The 17023-nt window shown below is 38.8% G+C and overlaps 1 protein-coding gene across 1 annotated transcript in view; it reads right to left on the bottom strand.

The window, feature by feature from the left end:
• Tph2 (tryptophan hydroxylase 2) overlaps positions 1–17023 on the bottom strand; it is a 101763-nt gene that overhangs the window by 38984 nt on the left and 45756 nt on the right. The gene's annotated exons all lie outside the window — the stretch shown is intronic.

Raw genomic sequence — 17023 nt, 5'->3', positions numbered from 1 at the left:
CTACTTTTTTTGTTGTTGTTGTGGGTCTTTATTTTGTTTGTCTGAGACAGGGTGACAGTACTTAGCTCAGGCTGGCCTCAAACTTAGTTATCCTCCTACCTTCACCCTCTCAAGTGCTGGGATTGCAGGTCTGCTCCAGCACACCTGGCCTTCAGCATTTTTTTTTTTTAAATAGCAGACAATATCATGTTCACCTTTTCTGCTGTTGTTGTTGAGACCAGGAATCGCTATGTAGCCCAGGCTAACTTTGAACCCATCATTCTCCCGCCTGAGCCTCCTAAGTGCTGTGATCATAGGTGTGTGTCACCACCCCAGCAAGTCACTACTCTTTTCAAGTGCTTACTATATGCTAACCACATGGTGTTTTATTATACAAATTACTATATCTTTTTATCCTCAATACAATCTGAGAAAATTAGGATAATTAATTAGTATGAGGTCCTATAGGTCAGGGTGGATGAATTACAACAGTAGTCCAACATCTGGCCCACTGTCTATTTTTGTCAATAAAGTTTTATTGGAACACAGTTCTTCCCATTTGTTTATGTATTATCTGCAGACAATTTTGTCAGCACCTGCAGAGTTAAGTAGCTGAGGTCACATGGCCTGCAAATCCTAAAATAATTAATGTCTGGCCTTTTACAGAAAAAGTTTATTGATCTAGCTATAAGTAATATTAAATTCAATTTAGGCCTGAGTATGCATCTGAGCTTACGTCCTTATGTAATGAACTACAACCTAACTTGGTATATAAAGTAACTGAAAGCCTAATTTAGGAGTGTACTCTTGTAACAAATCCCTGAGTCTTAATCAAGTCAATCCCAGCAGCTGAGCTTCAACCACAGGTGGCTAGCTGATTCAAATAAGGCAAATCTCCCTGCTGTAATCAATTAAACTGCCTATACATCACTTCATCTTGTGCCCATAAATGTTGTCTGACGACACTGCAGCGCCAGTTGCCTGACTTGCTGTGGTTCTAAAGGCATACCCAATTCCAGAATTCCAGAAAGGAAAAAAAAAGCCAATGAAGATTCTTAAACTGACACCCTATACCAAGATTATCTCAAAATAGATCAAGGATCTTAATACCAGACCACAAACTCTAAAGTTGATACAGGAAAGAGTAGGAAATACTCTGGAGTTAGTAGGTATAGGTAAGAACTTTCTCAACGAAACCCCAGCAGCACAGCAACTAAGAGATAGCATAGATAAATGGGACCTCATAAAACTAAAAACCTTCTGTTCATCAAAAGAAATGGTCTCTAAACTGAAGAGAACACCCACAGAGTGGGAGAAAATATTTGCCAGCTACACATCAAAGGACTGATAACCAGAATATATAGGGAACTCAAAAAACTAAATTCTCCCAAAACTAATGAACCAATAAAGAAATGGGCAAGTGAACTAAACAGAACTTTCTCAAAAGAAGAAATTCAAATGGCCAAAAAACACATGAAAAAATGCTCACCATCTCTAGCAATAAAGGAAATGCAAATTAAAACCATGCTAAGATTCCACCTCACCCCTGTTAGAATAGCCATCATTAGCAACACCACTAACAACAGGTGTTGTCGAGGATTCGGGGGAAAAAGGAACCCTCTTATACTGTTGGTGGGAATGTAAACTAGTACAACCACTCTGGAAAACAATTTGGAGGCTACTTAAAAAGCTAGACATTGATCTACCATTTGATCCAGCAATACCACTCTTGGGGATATACCCAAAAGACCGTGACACAGGTTACTCCAGAGGCACCTGCACACCCATGTTTATTGCGGCACTTTTCACAATAGCCAAGTTATGGAAACAGCCAAGATGCCCCACCACTGATGAATGGATCAAGAAAATGTGGTATCTATACACAATGGAATTTTATGCAGCCATGAAGAAGAACGAAATGTTGTCATTCACTGGTAAATGGATGGAATTGGAGAACATCATTCTGAGTGAGGTTAGCCTGCCCAAAAGACCAAAAATCATATGTTCTCCTTCATATGTGGACATTAGATCAAGGGCAAACACAACAAGGGGATTGGACTTTGAGCACATGATAAAAGCTTTAGCACACAAGGGAGGGGTGAGGATAGGTAAGACACCTAAAAAATTAGTTAGCATTTGTTGCCCTTAATGCAGAGAAACTAAAGCAGATACCTTAAAAGCAACTGAGGCCAATAGGAAAAGGGGACCAGGAACTAGAGAAAAGGTTAGATTAAAAAGAATTAACCTAGAAGGTAACACACACGCACAGGAAATTAATGTGAGTCAACTCCCTGTATAGCTATCCTTATCTCAACCAGCAAAAACCCTTGTTCCTTCCTATTATGGCTTATACTCTCTCTTCAACAAAATTAGAGATAAGGGCAAAATAGTTTCTGCCGGGTATTGAGGGGGTAAGGGTGAGAGGGAGGGGGTGGAGTGGGTGGTAAGGGAGGGGGTGGGGGCAGGGGGGAGAAATGACCCAAGCCTTGTATGCACATATGAATAAAAAAAAAAAAGATTCTTAAACTGAATTTGTTGTGACTATGTCTTTTGACCAGAGTGATGAAACAAAAATTGGAATTTAGCTTGTTGTGGTTCTTAAGTTCTTGTTCTTAATGCTTAAATTGTGCTTTATTAGGCTTTGCAATACACTGGAAACAGCAGAGGTTCATATTGTCATCATCTACATGGCTTTTGCACAGAGGACTTGAGCAACTCCTTCAAGGGCAACTTGGGTGAGTCCCCTACTTCTTGGCTCTGGTAGCCAAACTAGGTCACAATAACAGCTTGGGACACCTCTCATTTGCCTGAACTTCATTTGAAGCTGGATAAATGGGCAAAGGACAGGTATATGTCACTACAAAATAAAGCAGCTGCTTTGTTGGGTCATTGCCATAAATAATGAACTACTCCTGATATAAAGTTATATTGGAATGGGTTCCTCTCTGATTCCCTGGGCATAGATGGAGATGCAGCAACATTTTATTCTCTTGACAAAAAACAAATTAGCAAGGTAATCACTGAAAGATGCTTCTGATTTCACCTGTGATCCTTTGAAGCATATTGTTTCAGATAGGTGCTATAATACTAATTCCAGGTGCTACATCCATTATTACGAGGATAAAGTAGGCTGGATGACCATATGGTTGAACAAAGTGACTGGCAGTAAAGGTCATGAAATTGATGCCCACCTGTGATGACATCACTCCATCACAAAACTTTGTTTCCACAACTCCAACCACATTCCCAACTTGACACACCTCCCCAACAATCAGGTTGAAAACAGTCAAGTGAGAGTATATGGACAGAACACTGAAAGAAACTCCAAATTCATACTCTGACAACTCTATGCCAATAATCTCCTTTTTAGGACATGAACTGTAGAAAATACATGCCAGTTATCCTCCTCTAACTTCATTGCTAAGGGAGAGAAGAAGATTCACCGGATTAAGAAACATAAGAAGTATTTAAATGCTATCCAAACCTCCATTTTATCTAAGATGAAATCAGAGAGAGAGAAAGAAAAGGAAAGAATACGCTGAGCTATCATGAACTGGGTATAGTACTAAATGTTTTCATATCTTATTAGTAATGTTATCTTCACTTACAAGGAAGGTACATCATACCTATTTGACCTATGGAGAAACTAAAATTCTATAAACTTAAGAATTTTTTTCAAGGTCATATTTTTAGTAAGAAACAGACAAGACTTAAAATCAAATTCTTTTGACTCAGAGCTATGCTCTTTCTGGTCTCTGTTGTTTTAATTTGCAGTTTAGTATAAATGAGGGGGGGGGCATGTATGACTGAGACCATAAGGAGAGAGTTTAGCCACCCTGGTTAGCACAAGTAAAAACGTAGTCAGTAATGTCCTCAGTCTCTTTTCCTGCCACTCAGTAGTTCTCAACCTCCAAATCACTGAAGGAGCCTTTTAAAAACACCAAATGGTGAGGCCCCACTTAGACCAATTCAATCAGTCTGAGTCAGACCTAAGTGTCTAGCTCAGTGTATTTTTTTTTTCTGAGATCCCCAGATGAAAATAAGACTCAACCAGGGTTTAGACCCACTCTCATAACCAATGACCCTCTCCTGGCAGGTTTTAAGCAACCAGTGCTCAAAACTAAAACTGAATGTACTTATATAATTTTGAGTCACCTAAGTTTAATTTCACTAAAATTGTTTCTCGATATTGGAGAATAATGAATAATGATGACTAGAAGGTGAATAAGTAACTAATTATTCTTCCATAGGTATTTAGTTTAGTTACAGGTCTAATACTTCTATACTGAGAGTGAATCCTATAAACTCATTCTTGTGCTCAAATTTTTAAGATATCATGCAGTCCTACACAAATGTTGGAATTAAGATCAAGTGGTCTACCATGTAAAATCCAAATACCCCCTTTTAGCCCTTAAAGAATCCCTACTGATCCTGGAAGAAAATATGGCAACAATAAGTACAAATAAGACCAGATATTAAACTCCAGGAAAACACTGAAAATAGTATTAACTCACAAGTAAACAAGTTAAGTATACTATACATAATGTAAAAGAACATGGCTATGGTGGAAGTAGATTCATGGTACAACACTAAATTTACTTGTGAGCTTGTTGAATACCTTAAAAAAAAATCTGATGTAAAAAGACAGTCTTCTATCTACCTAGGTACTAATGGAGTCTAAAAGCTTATTGGTGAAAAAGAAAGTAAAAGTTGGCAGCTATGAAAGAAAAGGGAAAGAAAATACCAGATGTCCAAAGACATTAAAGGGCACAGTTCTCCATAGCAGAAAAGGAATTATCACCCAGATTTTAGATTTTAAATCAGAAACTTGTAACACACTAGTCAACCTAAGAACTTTTAATAGCATTACAATGACAAAATAATCCAGCTCAAAGATGACCAAAGAAACCTATGAATTTAGAAGGAGAAAATCACACAGTATAACAGAATAAATTATATTGTTGCATTAAAAATGAAAGCAAGTTGTTATTAGTGGAATGTTAGGGATGCCCTTTGCTCTGTTATCAGTAGAAATGATCGTGCTGTATTTCACTACTTTGTGCTCTCAGCTCCATCTCCACGCAGACACCCTGAGAAGAACTGCCCCCCTCCTCCAAGATTTCTGAACAGTGTGAATGTAGTATGTACAGCAGCCTCACTTCTCATGAGGCTCAGCTTACAGGTTCCTATACATCAAGACCATGAACAAGGTCTTGACTTTGGTGGAACATTCTCTGAAATAAATATCATATTATTCTCTGTCTCACTGTCTTTGGCTAAGGTTTGTGTGGACGAAGGAAAATGAAGTACCTGGAAAACTTTAGCCAAAGAGCAAAGAAAGACTCTTGACATTCCTAATAAAAACAATTCATTAACTCTGAATGCTTTAGTTTATTTGATAACAAAGGTCTTAGAAGGCATAGTTGACCACCACTCTGAGGTGGGGAGAGGGGAGCGGGGGCTAACAGAATTTCTAAGCTATGGAAAGCCTGAGGGACAATCAGACCACCAAGTCTTCTCTCCACTCTTTGTATCACTAAGGCCTTTTGAGCCAAAATTACACTATTTCACCTTATTTTATCAAGTATAAATGCCACTGCTGCTATGTCCTGCCTATAAAGCAGTTCGAGATCCCTGTTGCTTATATCACCCACAGCTGGACCCTGAGTATCTAATTATGAACAAGTTTCCAATGTGAGTCTACAACTATCTCACCAGATCTCTCTTGAAAGATTCAATTATTTGGTCATAATTGCACCTGTCAGCACATGCTGGCTCCAATCTTTAGATTGGCAAACTTTTCTCTTTTTAACTCCCAACGCTTTGATGTATTTTCGCCTGGATAATGCTTTGCAGAGCCCTTTTCACAAAAGCACTCTGTTCACTGGAAACACAGGACCTTTCAAAACTGTTAACACTGTAAAACATCATGTCTCTTTAAAAAAAAAAAAAAAGCTAGAGCTGATATCAGACACTAGACTTTTGCTGCTCTAAATTGGAATCTTCTCTGATAAGCCCTGTTAGCAGGATTCTAAAGCCTGCTGAGATAGGCCCACAAAGGAGCCTGGGCAAAATGTCTCCAGGGAATTCTTAAATCATTCTAAGAATGTTGAGATCATTTTGCTGCAGGGAAATAAGGGTCCTGGTTGTTAAGTTCAAATTCAAAATGTGTCTGGCATTTTTCTCCTCTTATCAGTTTCAAAGCTGACTCCTTGCGCTCAGTGTTGAACAACTCCTTTTTATTTTTGCTGTAAATTAAAGCCTTTAAGAGGCAGTGAGTGAGCACCCAACAGTTTGCTTCCCATCCCAAATCAGCACATCTGTCTTTTAAAATGTTTTTCTATAGGTTTTGTTTGTTCTGCACCACAGAAGCCAACACTTTAGCTAATCATGAAAAGAAGGGAAGGCAGGTAAGTGGGAGGGGCAGAGAGGCTACATTGATGAAAAGAAGCAAGAGGGTGAGCTGGAAACCAAAACCCATTAATTCACATAACATTTAGTGGGAGAAAATTCAAGGAATCTGGGAGACACTGGGATGCTTTAGCAGGCAGGTGACTTTCTTTGTTTTCAGTGTACTGAGACAGTAATAGGATTTAATTTGGTATTGACTCAACTTCTTCTCAGTGCTTACTTTGGAGCCATATACGGATTTAAAATAGCATACTGTGAAAAAGTGGCCCAGATATGATTTTCAGCAACTCTTATGATCCCTTTTTCTTATTTTTCTAACAGAGCCTAGATAAATACAAATGTGGTCCTCTTTTTACAAAGCCAAACACAATTGCAACGCTCCCCTGAAGGAAATCTTCTTCATCTTCCCTTTCCCCCAGGAATCATAAGGATATCCACCCATGTTACTCTTCACTGAAATTCTTTTGAGACTAGCAGATACTAGCTTAAAAACTCAGTTCCAGAAACATTTATTTATATAAATATAGTATATGCTAGGTACCATATTGGGAATGGAGGCTTAAAAGTAAATAAGGCATAGTTTTACAATAACTTCGCAAAATCAACTGGTAGTTCTATACAAGGATCTATACGATTACTAACTTTCCTGATCCAATGGTACAAATAGTTCCCAGTTCTTAGAAGGACTACAAAGACTGAAATGGAAATGCTGTCAATATGTCAATAGTCCCCCCATGATTTCTGAAATAGTTCTTATTTCTTGAAAAAATAAGAGATATTTAACTTTCCCTCCCCAATTTCACTAAAATTAAGGCAATAAAAATATAATGGTTAAAAGCCTGTATCCTGGGCAGGGCTGGGGGGTGGAGCAGTGTAGCTCAGTGGTAGAGCACTTCCCCAGCATATGGGAGGCCCTAAGTTTGATCTCCAGCACTGCAAAAATAAAATAAATAGGTTTTTTTTTTTTTAAACATGTACTCTGGAGTCAGACCTAAGTCCATTCCCCACATTCCTGTGCAGGCAAATGTCTGACAGCAGCACTGACCAGCAGGACTTTCTGCAGTATAATGACTAGCCACTTGGCACAGGTGTCTATAGAACACTTGGAATGTGGCTAGGGCTACTGAAGATTTGAATCAGAGTGTTATTTAATTTTGCTTAATAAATGTAAATAGCTATAACTTGCCATATTAGATAGCACAGATATAGTATTTTCTCATTTATAAAATGGAAATTATAAGGGTTCCTATGTTTTGACATTCTTAAACAATGTAGTAAGAGAATGAATTAAAAACATAAGTTACCATAAGTTAAATATTATTATTCATATTAAACTTTGTTTATGCCAAAGTTTATCATTCTAGAATGAGTTTTACCATTTTAGCAAGTATTTTATCACTTAAAAGCTGGAAACTGAGCTGGCTGAGTGGCTGATGTTGTAGAGTACCTGCTTAGCAAGTGTGACTCCCTGAGTTCAAACCCCAGTACTGCAAAAACATAAAAATAGAAAAATAAAAATAAAGATAATTCACATTAAAAAGCATTTCTCAACAAACAAACAAAGCTGGAAACTGCCAGACACTGGTGGCTCACGCCTGCAGTCCTAACTACTTGGGAAGCTGAGATGGAGAGGATCATGGTCCAAGGCCAGTCTGGGCAAACAGTTTGTGAGGCCCATCTCCAAAACAACCAGAGCAAAAGAGGACTGGAGGTGTGGCTCCAATGGTAGGGTGCCTGCTTTACAAGTACAAAGCCCTGAGTTCAAACCCAAGCCCCACAAAAGAAAAATAAAAGCTAGAAACCAAGCCAGGCATGGAGGTACACACCTTTAATCCCAGCATTTGGGAAGCAAAAGGATCAAGGCTGGCCTGGTCTGTATAGTGAGAACCTGTCTGAAAATTTTAAAAAGCTGAAGCTCCAGAACAAAGGCCATGCTATGTTCCCCTTGGAGTTCCCATTGGGCTTGAAAAAACCCAAATGACTGCCTTTTGAATTCAACTGAACAGAGCAGGTGTTGAAGGGCTCCATTGCTCCAAATAAAGGTGAATCCAAGTGAAACCCAAGTACGCTTCTAATTTTCAGTGTCACATAGGGCTTTGGACCAGATGATGGTTTTGCTGTTTTCTAGTTGTGTGACCTTAGGGAAATTACCTGACTTCTTTGAACCTTAGAATTGCCGTCTGTAAGATGGTGACAGTCCTGCAGACCTCACAGAGATGAGTGGAATGATGCCAGACAACAGAATGTGTTTGGAAAGATCAGATCCCTTTCCTTTCTCTCTTGTGGCAGTGTCTGTGACTGTCTTGTCCATGGATGTCATTCTTCACACAGCAGTGAAAAAGCATGGATGGTGATTACCTCATTTTTGGGGGGTTTTTTTTGCCTAAAATTCAATCATTTTGAATTTCTTCCTCTGAACTTCCAATTTAAAAATGCAAATATTCCTGAAAAAATTGCTCCCTGGCCATCTCAGTCTTCCACACCTGAAGGTACATAATCAACTTCTCCCTGACTATAGCATGCTGAGGGAATATGAATGTTCATTCAGGTACAGATGCTTATGAGTGCTAATTTTGGAATGTGGACACCACACAAGGAAGACAAATCTGGGTATAAGGACAGGGACACAGACACAGAAGGAATCCTGCTTTGAATCAGCTTTTTTAAAAAAAGGAATGAAAGAAAAAGGAAAAGTGGCTGAAGCTTTATCCCAAGTCACTACAGATAGCTTCAAAAAGCAAAAGCAAAACTCTAGCAGGCATTTAGGCACAAATTTAGTTTTACGATGCACAGATTTTAAATAATGTATAGGTTTTTTTTTTTAAATAGAATGTTTACTGTTTGAGTGCTCTGAGCCCTTGAGACAATAGGCTCTGTAAAAAGTTCTAGGGGTTATTTTTGCTTTTAGACACTTCACAAAACAAGACAATATTATGATTGAAAACTTAGGAGTCTAGATCTAGGAGCATGGCCTTGTAACTCAGGATATGCTGGCATCTTATGAGGCATATCAGCCTCCATGTGAATTTAAGAGGTGTTGAGAAGAGTGGACCTATTTGGTATTTATATCGAGCTTTTTGCTCTCCAAAGATCAAAGCATCATTTCACACTGGGAGGTTAAATGGCTTGCCAATGTCATGCTGAGAGCTCATGATGGGGCTTGGATTTGGAGCTTGCAGTTCTAGGTCCTACTGCCTGAGGATAATGACCACTGGCCTCCTATCTGCATCACTGTGCTGTACTGTGGGGCTACCTCTTCCCTTCCCCAGTTAAAAGGAGGCCCTTCCTTGTGATAAAGGGGGCAGGCCAGCTACAGCCCCATGACCATCAAAGGAGAGGGCCAGCTTCAGCAAGCCTGGTAGTTATATCAGTGACTGGACAGGACAGCACAGAACCAGCCTATCAAATGGGCACATAGGGTATTCTTGGTTCTAGCACAGCAAAGCTACCAAAAATAAGAAAATGATACTTTAGAATCTCATACAAACTTTGTAATTAAAAAATCAAGGAAAAAAGGCTATTCAACTTCAGCATATATATAATTTTTCAGGCTTTATATTTACTCTTACCATTTAAACATAAAAATAGTGGTTAAACCCAGAGATGCTGGCACTACTCTAGAGTTTAAGTTCTGACTCCCATACTTACCAGCTGTGTTACCTTGGGCAAATTACTTAGCTTCTGTGTTTATTTTCCCATTCACAAACTCAAAATAACAATAGTAACAACTCAGGGAATTGTTGTATTTAATGAGTTTTTTCATATACAACATTTAAAAATGCCTGGCAATATTAATATCAAATATGTACTGCAGATAGCTGATACTGTACATGTTCGCTCTTAGTAGGGTAAGTGTGCTTGCTGTGGCCAGTGTGGTAGTGGTTGTTGAAATTGCTTACATTGGAGGATGAAAGGGATAATAATATTTTCAGGTCTTAGAGCCTCCACCATCTTTACTGGCCCTGCGTGTAGACCAAACAAAACCTCTCCTGAGGGAGAAAGGGGCGACTAAGGTGGGTATGGGAGCTATGGGTTAAAAGGCAGGAAGGGAGGCCAGATGGGATTGGCTTTCTGAGAACATGCCATTTTCTTAGAATAGCTGGTACTAATGTACTGAACGGCAAAAATGGTAATCACACCTGGGAGAAAGCCAGTTGGCCGGGCAGGCTTGGCACAAGTTTGTGCATCCTATGGGAAAGAACAAGTTAAGCTAAACAGTGCTCAGAGGGCTGAAGGGTAACTCCAGAAAGCTTGTGCTTATCTTCCCAGCTCTGTGAGACCACGACCAGGCTGGACTTCAAGAAGACCCAGTAGTAAAACACACCCATTATGGCCAGGGCTCTCATGACAAGTTTATAGACCCAGAATCCCTCAGCTGGGGATGAGGAGAGAAAGTCAGGAAAAGCAAGATCGTATTTTTCCTCTCGTTACAGACCTAGTGAGAGGCATCTGTTCAATCAGGCAGGTGCAGCCAACCTTTCTTACAAATGTGAAAGCCTGCGTCTTTACCTGCTGATATTATTACTTAATAAATGAGGATTCATGTCTGAGCCCCAAGAAAAGGAAATAAATAACATCTTCTGCCAGTTTTAGGGAAGATTCTGTTCTAATAAGCAAGGTCTAAGTATAAAATTCACTCACTTTACTTGGAAATAGATGAAAAATATTGTCAGACATAATTCACTTTTATTTTTCTTGTAAAATTGAAATATGGTGGCAATTATAAGAAAAATCACCTGACTGAAAAACCTTTTTCAAACTTTAAAACAGTTATATTTAAAAATAACATTAATTGCCCCTAAACTGTTCAGCTGTGACAAAAAAGATTTTCCTTAATGCAAATGCATTTAGTTGTATTATGGCAATAAACGTTGCAGCATTTGTCAATGGTGCCGTGAATTATTTCCTTACCATCAAAGTCTGTCTTTGATTTGAAAAGTGACACCACCAGGGCAGAAGCTATGCCCCATTAGTGTGCGTTGAGTGATCAATCATCCCAATGTAGCCCTGAATCTAGAACACTTTGATTTAATAAGCTTATACTATGTTGTACCAAAAATATTTTTATTACTGGTATGTTAAGCAAAACATATGAAACATGAAATAGAATAGATATTTTTAAATGTTTTCACTACAACATTTTAAAAATAAATTTCTTGTACAAAATTGCCTTACTACATTGGCAATAGCACTTCTGGAAAGACAGATACTGTGCTGGCTTAACCTCAAAGAATGATGTTGGAAAATGTATGCTTATACTTTAAATTCCTTGTTGTTTCTCCTGAACAACGGCAAGGCATTGGTGGTGGGGTTATGCTATGGATGTACATTTCAATCCTGCTCTGGGCAATGCTTTAAACTCCAAAGGGCCCTTGGTACTGAATCATGAGACACACAACACCTCAGGCTCCATTCAGAAATCTAGACCAAGGTAGGTTTGACCTATATTGAAGAGAACAAGATATATATGACTATATATCATATGTAATATTTTAGAAAACAGGATCTTTTTTCCTTGCCCGCCTTCCTTTCCTAGACCTCAGCCAATTATTGGCATGTCTGAAAGAAAGCATAAAATATGGGCCCAGAAGAGCATGTTTTTAAACTGTATTTCTTATTAAAAGGCTCTGCATTTCTAAACTATCACTGGACACGGATGTATTTGCAAACCACATCCACAAGTAAATGTTCACATGCAAATGCAACTAGCAAGTGTTCAATAACTACTCTACACAAAACATATTGGAGGGCATCTGTAGGAACTGTAAACAGTAAAGAACACATTCCCTCTAGAAGGAAGCACTCAAGGAAAAAAAGACAAATGAACTAGCAGAGCTATTGGCAAGTTGAAAAAATACATCTGAAAATCCAAAACCAGAAGCCTGATGTCAGAGATCAGATCAAGCAAAGATGCTGGGGCAAGAGAGTGAGAGAAGATCACCTCTGCAACTTGCTTCTATTTCCTGGAGACTCAAGAATCTCCTGAATTAAATCAACCCTCAATTCCACACCCACCTTCAAAACAGTCTCTAAAGACAAGTCTAAAAATGATCCTACCTCTCTGGTCCATTTCCTCACTGAAGAAGCGCCACCCACCTCAGACATCACCAATACACCCATCTACATGACAGCCCTGTAGACTCCTGCACCAATGCTTGGCAGTAACTGCCAGTCTCATAGGATTTCCTTTTAATATAACATTTAAAGCAGTTCAAATATAATTTTGAACATCTCACAGAGTGAATTTTTTAAGGTAGGGCAAAGGGTTTTTTGGGGGGGGTATTCTGTTTGTTTTTGTTTTGTTTTACCTTTTAGGTACAACTGTATTTAGGATAGTTACCAAAGGAGAAAACAAATGTATGGTTGTTTTTGTTCATTTTTTAGCACCATGTGAAGTACAGTGGAGTCTTTCTCTCCCCACTCTCCCAGAACTGGGGATTGAACTCAGGGCCTTTTCAATCTACCAATTGAGCCATGCCCTACCCCCAGCTTTTTTGTTTGTATTTTGTTTTGGATAGAGTCTCAGGAACTCTTTGACTAAGGCAGCCTCAGTCTCATAATCCTCCTGCCTCTGCTTCCTGAGTAGCTGGGATTACAGGCATGTACTACCATGTTCAGCTTCTTTCTTTCTTTTTGAAAAAATGACAACAGGGACAACCTTCATATTCCTTCAGATCCTCTTCTTCAGCTTCACAGTACTTTTTTTCTGATACTGTCTTTATCCCAAAAGCATAATAGGTTGTTCCTTAGTTGGTGTGATTTGAAGAAAAGGCTATCCTGATCCAAGTAACCTATCTTCCCAGCTCCCACTGGTGCCTGAAATTCTACCATTAAACTTTCATGGTTTTGCCTAATGACACTGAACATGTAAAAATGCCGTGTTCATCAAGGGGTGATCAGCATCGGTGTCTGAAGTCAGAGTGAAGCTGCTGGGATGAGGGCACTCAACAATAGAGAGCAGCAGCCATTTGGAAATGGCCCTACTACCACACACAGTGTGCCCAGGACTTAATGTAGACCAGCAGCAGCATCTTCTCCACAAATATCACATTGGGTCTAGGCTCTTAGTATATCTCAAACCTGACACCATCTGGTAGCATAGCCATCAATGGCTTTAGTACACTCTCTGCTCAGTTTTCCCCTTATATACCAGGTCTAAGGATCTACTACAAGTTCACTCTGGATCTTCTTATTCCTATATTGACTGTGTGAACTAGACTTGAGTTCATTACAGTCTTATGAAGGAAAATAACACATGAACAAATAATTACCAGGTAGTGTTACAAGAATTAAAGTAGACATAAAGCAAAGTGTCATGGAAGCATCTAACTCTGCCTGGAAAAATCTTCATAGAGAAGGTTGCAACTGCATGGTACTGGCACAAAAACAGACATGAAGACCAGTGGAACAGAATAGAGGACCCAGATATGAAGCCACACAACTATAAGCAACTTATCTTTGACAAGGGAGCTAAAAATATACGATGGAGAAATAGCAGCCTCTTCAACAAAAACTGCTGGGAAAACTGGTTAGCAGTCTGCAAAAAACTGAAACTAGATCCATGTATATCACCCTATACCAAGATTAACTCAAAATGGATCAAGGATCTTAATATCAGACCCCAAACTCTTAAGTTGATACAAGAAAGAGTAAGAAATACTCTGGAGTTAGTAGGTATAGGTAAGAACTTTCTCAATGAAACCCCAGCAGCACAGCAACTAAGAGATAGCATAGATAAATGGGACCTCATAAAACTAAAAACCTTCTGTTCATCAAAAGAAATGGTCTCTAAACTGAAGAGAACACGCACAGAGTGTGAGAAAATATTTGCCAGCTGCACATCAGACAAAGGACTGATAACCAGAATATATAGGGAACTCAAAAAACTAAATTCTCCCCAAACTAATGAACCAATAAAGAAATGGGCAAGTGAACTAAACAGAACTTTCTCAAAAGAAGAAATTCAAATGGCCAGAAAGCACATGAAAAAATGCTCACCATCTCTAGCAATAAAGGAAATGCAAATTAAAACCACACTAAGATTCCACCTCACCCCTGTTAGAATAGCCATCATCAGCAACACCACCAACAACAGGTGTTGGCGAGGATGCGGGGAAAAAGGAACCCTCTTACACTGTTGGTGGGAATGTAGACTAGTACAACCACTCTGGAAAAAAATTTGGAGGCTACTTAAAAAGCTGGACATCGATCTACCATTTGATCCAGCAATACCACTCTTGGGGATATACCCAAAAGACTGTGACACAGGTTACTCCAGAGGCACCTGCACACCCATGTTTATTGCGGCACTATTCACAATAGCCAAGTTATGGAAACAGCCAAGATGCCCCAGCACTGACGGATGGATTAAGAAAATGTGGTATCTATACACAATGGAATTTTATGCAGCCATGAAGAAGAATGAAATGTTATCATTCACTGGTAAATGGATGGAATTGGAGAACATCATTCTGAGTAAGGTTAGCCTGGCCCAAAAGACCAAAAATCATATGTTCTCTCTCATATGTGGACATTAGATCAAGGGCAAACACAACAAGGGAATTGGACTATGAGCACATGATAAAAGCGAGAGCACACAAGGAAGGGGTGAGGATAGGTAAGACACCTAAAAAACTAGCTAGCATTTGTTGCCCTTAACGCAGAGAAACTAAAGCAGATACCTTAAAGCAACTGAGGCCAATAGGAAAAGGGGAACAGGTACTAGAGAAAAGGTTAGATCAAAAAGAATTAACCTAGAAGGTAACACCCATGCACAGGAAATCAATGTGAGTCAATACCCTGTATAGCTATCCTTATCTCAACCAGCAAAAACCCTTGTTCCTTCCTATTATTGCTTATACTCTCTCTACAACAAAATTAGAAATAAGGGCAAAATAGTTTCTGCTGGGTATTGGGATGGGGAGAGGGAAGGGGCGGAGTGGGTGGTAAGGGAGGGGGTGGGGAGAGGGGGGAGAAATGACCCAAGCCTTGTATGCACATATGAATAATAAAAGGAAAATGAAGAAAGAAAAAGAAAGTAAATAACAGCCAACCAAGAGTCCTATATTCAGCAAAGTTCTCCTTTAGAACTAATAGAGAAGTAAAGACCTTCCCCAAAAGCACATATGAAAGCAATTCAGGACCACTAAGCCAGAATTGCAGAAGTTATTAAAGGAATCCTGCGAATAGATAAGGAAGAAAGATATTAACAACACAAAAGCTCAGGAAAGAATAAATTTCACAAGAGAAACAGATGAAAAAAGAGAATATCAAAAGAATCAAGTGAGCCAGCAAACTCCCAAGATGGGTAAGGGAGGAGGGAAAAAATAAACATACTGGAATCAATCAGGACAAAACCAACAAAATTATAAAAATCAATAATAACTCAAAATGTAAATGGCCCTAACTCTTCAACTAAAAGACACACACTGACTGATTGGATTAAAAAATAAGATCGTAGTGTTTTGTTGTCTGCAAGATGCACCTCACTGTCAAAGACACACAGAAACTAAAAGAAAGGACAGCAATATGCCAAGCAAATGGAAACTGAAAGCCAGCAGGAATAGCTATACTCATATCTGACAAAGTAGCCTTTAAGACAACATTAATTAGAAAAAATAAAGGTCACAATATATTAATAAAGGGAACAATCCATGAGCAAGATAAAGCAATTATAAATCTATATGTGCCCAAATTGATGCACCCAATTTCATAAAATGAACACTACAAGATATAGGGACATAAAGGCTCAGATACGATAATCATGGGTGATTTCAGTATCACACTCTCATCAAAAAAGAGATCATCCAGACAAAAATTAAACAAAGAAACTTCAGAGATAAGCTGCACTGTAGATCAAATAGACTTAACAGATGTCTGCAGAATATTCCAATTAGCAGCAGTGGAATTCATCTTCTTCACAACAGCCCAGGGAACTTTCTCCAATATAGATCATGTTTTAGGCCATAGGGCAAGCTCTTAGCAAATATAAGAAAATTGGATTTACTGTACTTTATTATATCATAATGGAATAAACTTAGACTTCAATAGCAAGAGAAACTATAGGAAGTACATAAAAAGACCATGGGTCATTAAAGAAATCAGGGAGGAAAATAAAAAAAAAAAAAAAAAAAAAGAGAAGGTTGCAACTGATCTGAATCTTGGAGGATTAAAAGAATTTTACCACAGTTGCTCCAAGAAGAATGAACCACCTGTGCAAATGAACCTGTTGGTTCATGGGGATGGTGAGAGTCCACTATGGCTAGAAAATGGGGTTTTAGATGGGGGCCAGGAGAGAGGCAGATATGGTTTGATAAGGTCATAATTTCTTTTCTATACATATAACAGGGAACTAACAGAAGTTAAAGAATGCTAGCTTCAATTTTGTGTTTTAGAAAGGAAGTGGGTCTACAGTTGGCTTCAAAAAAGGGAGGAGTATAATCACTCTCAAACAGTGGCTCTCACCCCATTGATGTCAGCCTCTGGGGCATATCTTTGGTTGTTGCAACTGGGAGAGGAATGGATAGAAGTATACTATTGATATCTAGTGGGTAGAGATGAAGAATACTATAAACATCCTATAATGCACATGATATCCCTCCAACAACAAAGAATTTTCTGGTCGAAGGTTCAG

The sequence above is a fragment of the Castor canadensis genome, chromosome 8, assembly GCF_047511655.1.
Source record: "Castor canadensis chromosome 8, mCasCan1.hap1v2, whole genome shotgun sequence".
In the NCBI taxonomy this organism is placed as follows: Eukaryota; Metazoa; Chordata; class Mammalia; order Rodentia; family Castoridae; genus Castor; species Castor canadensis.
The sequence above is the reverse complement of the archived record's forward strand: the minus strand, read 5'-3'. Positions and strand labels throughout refer to the sequence as shown.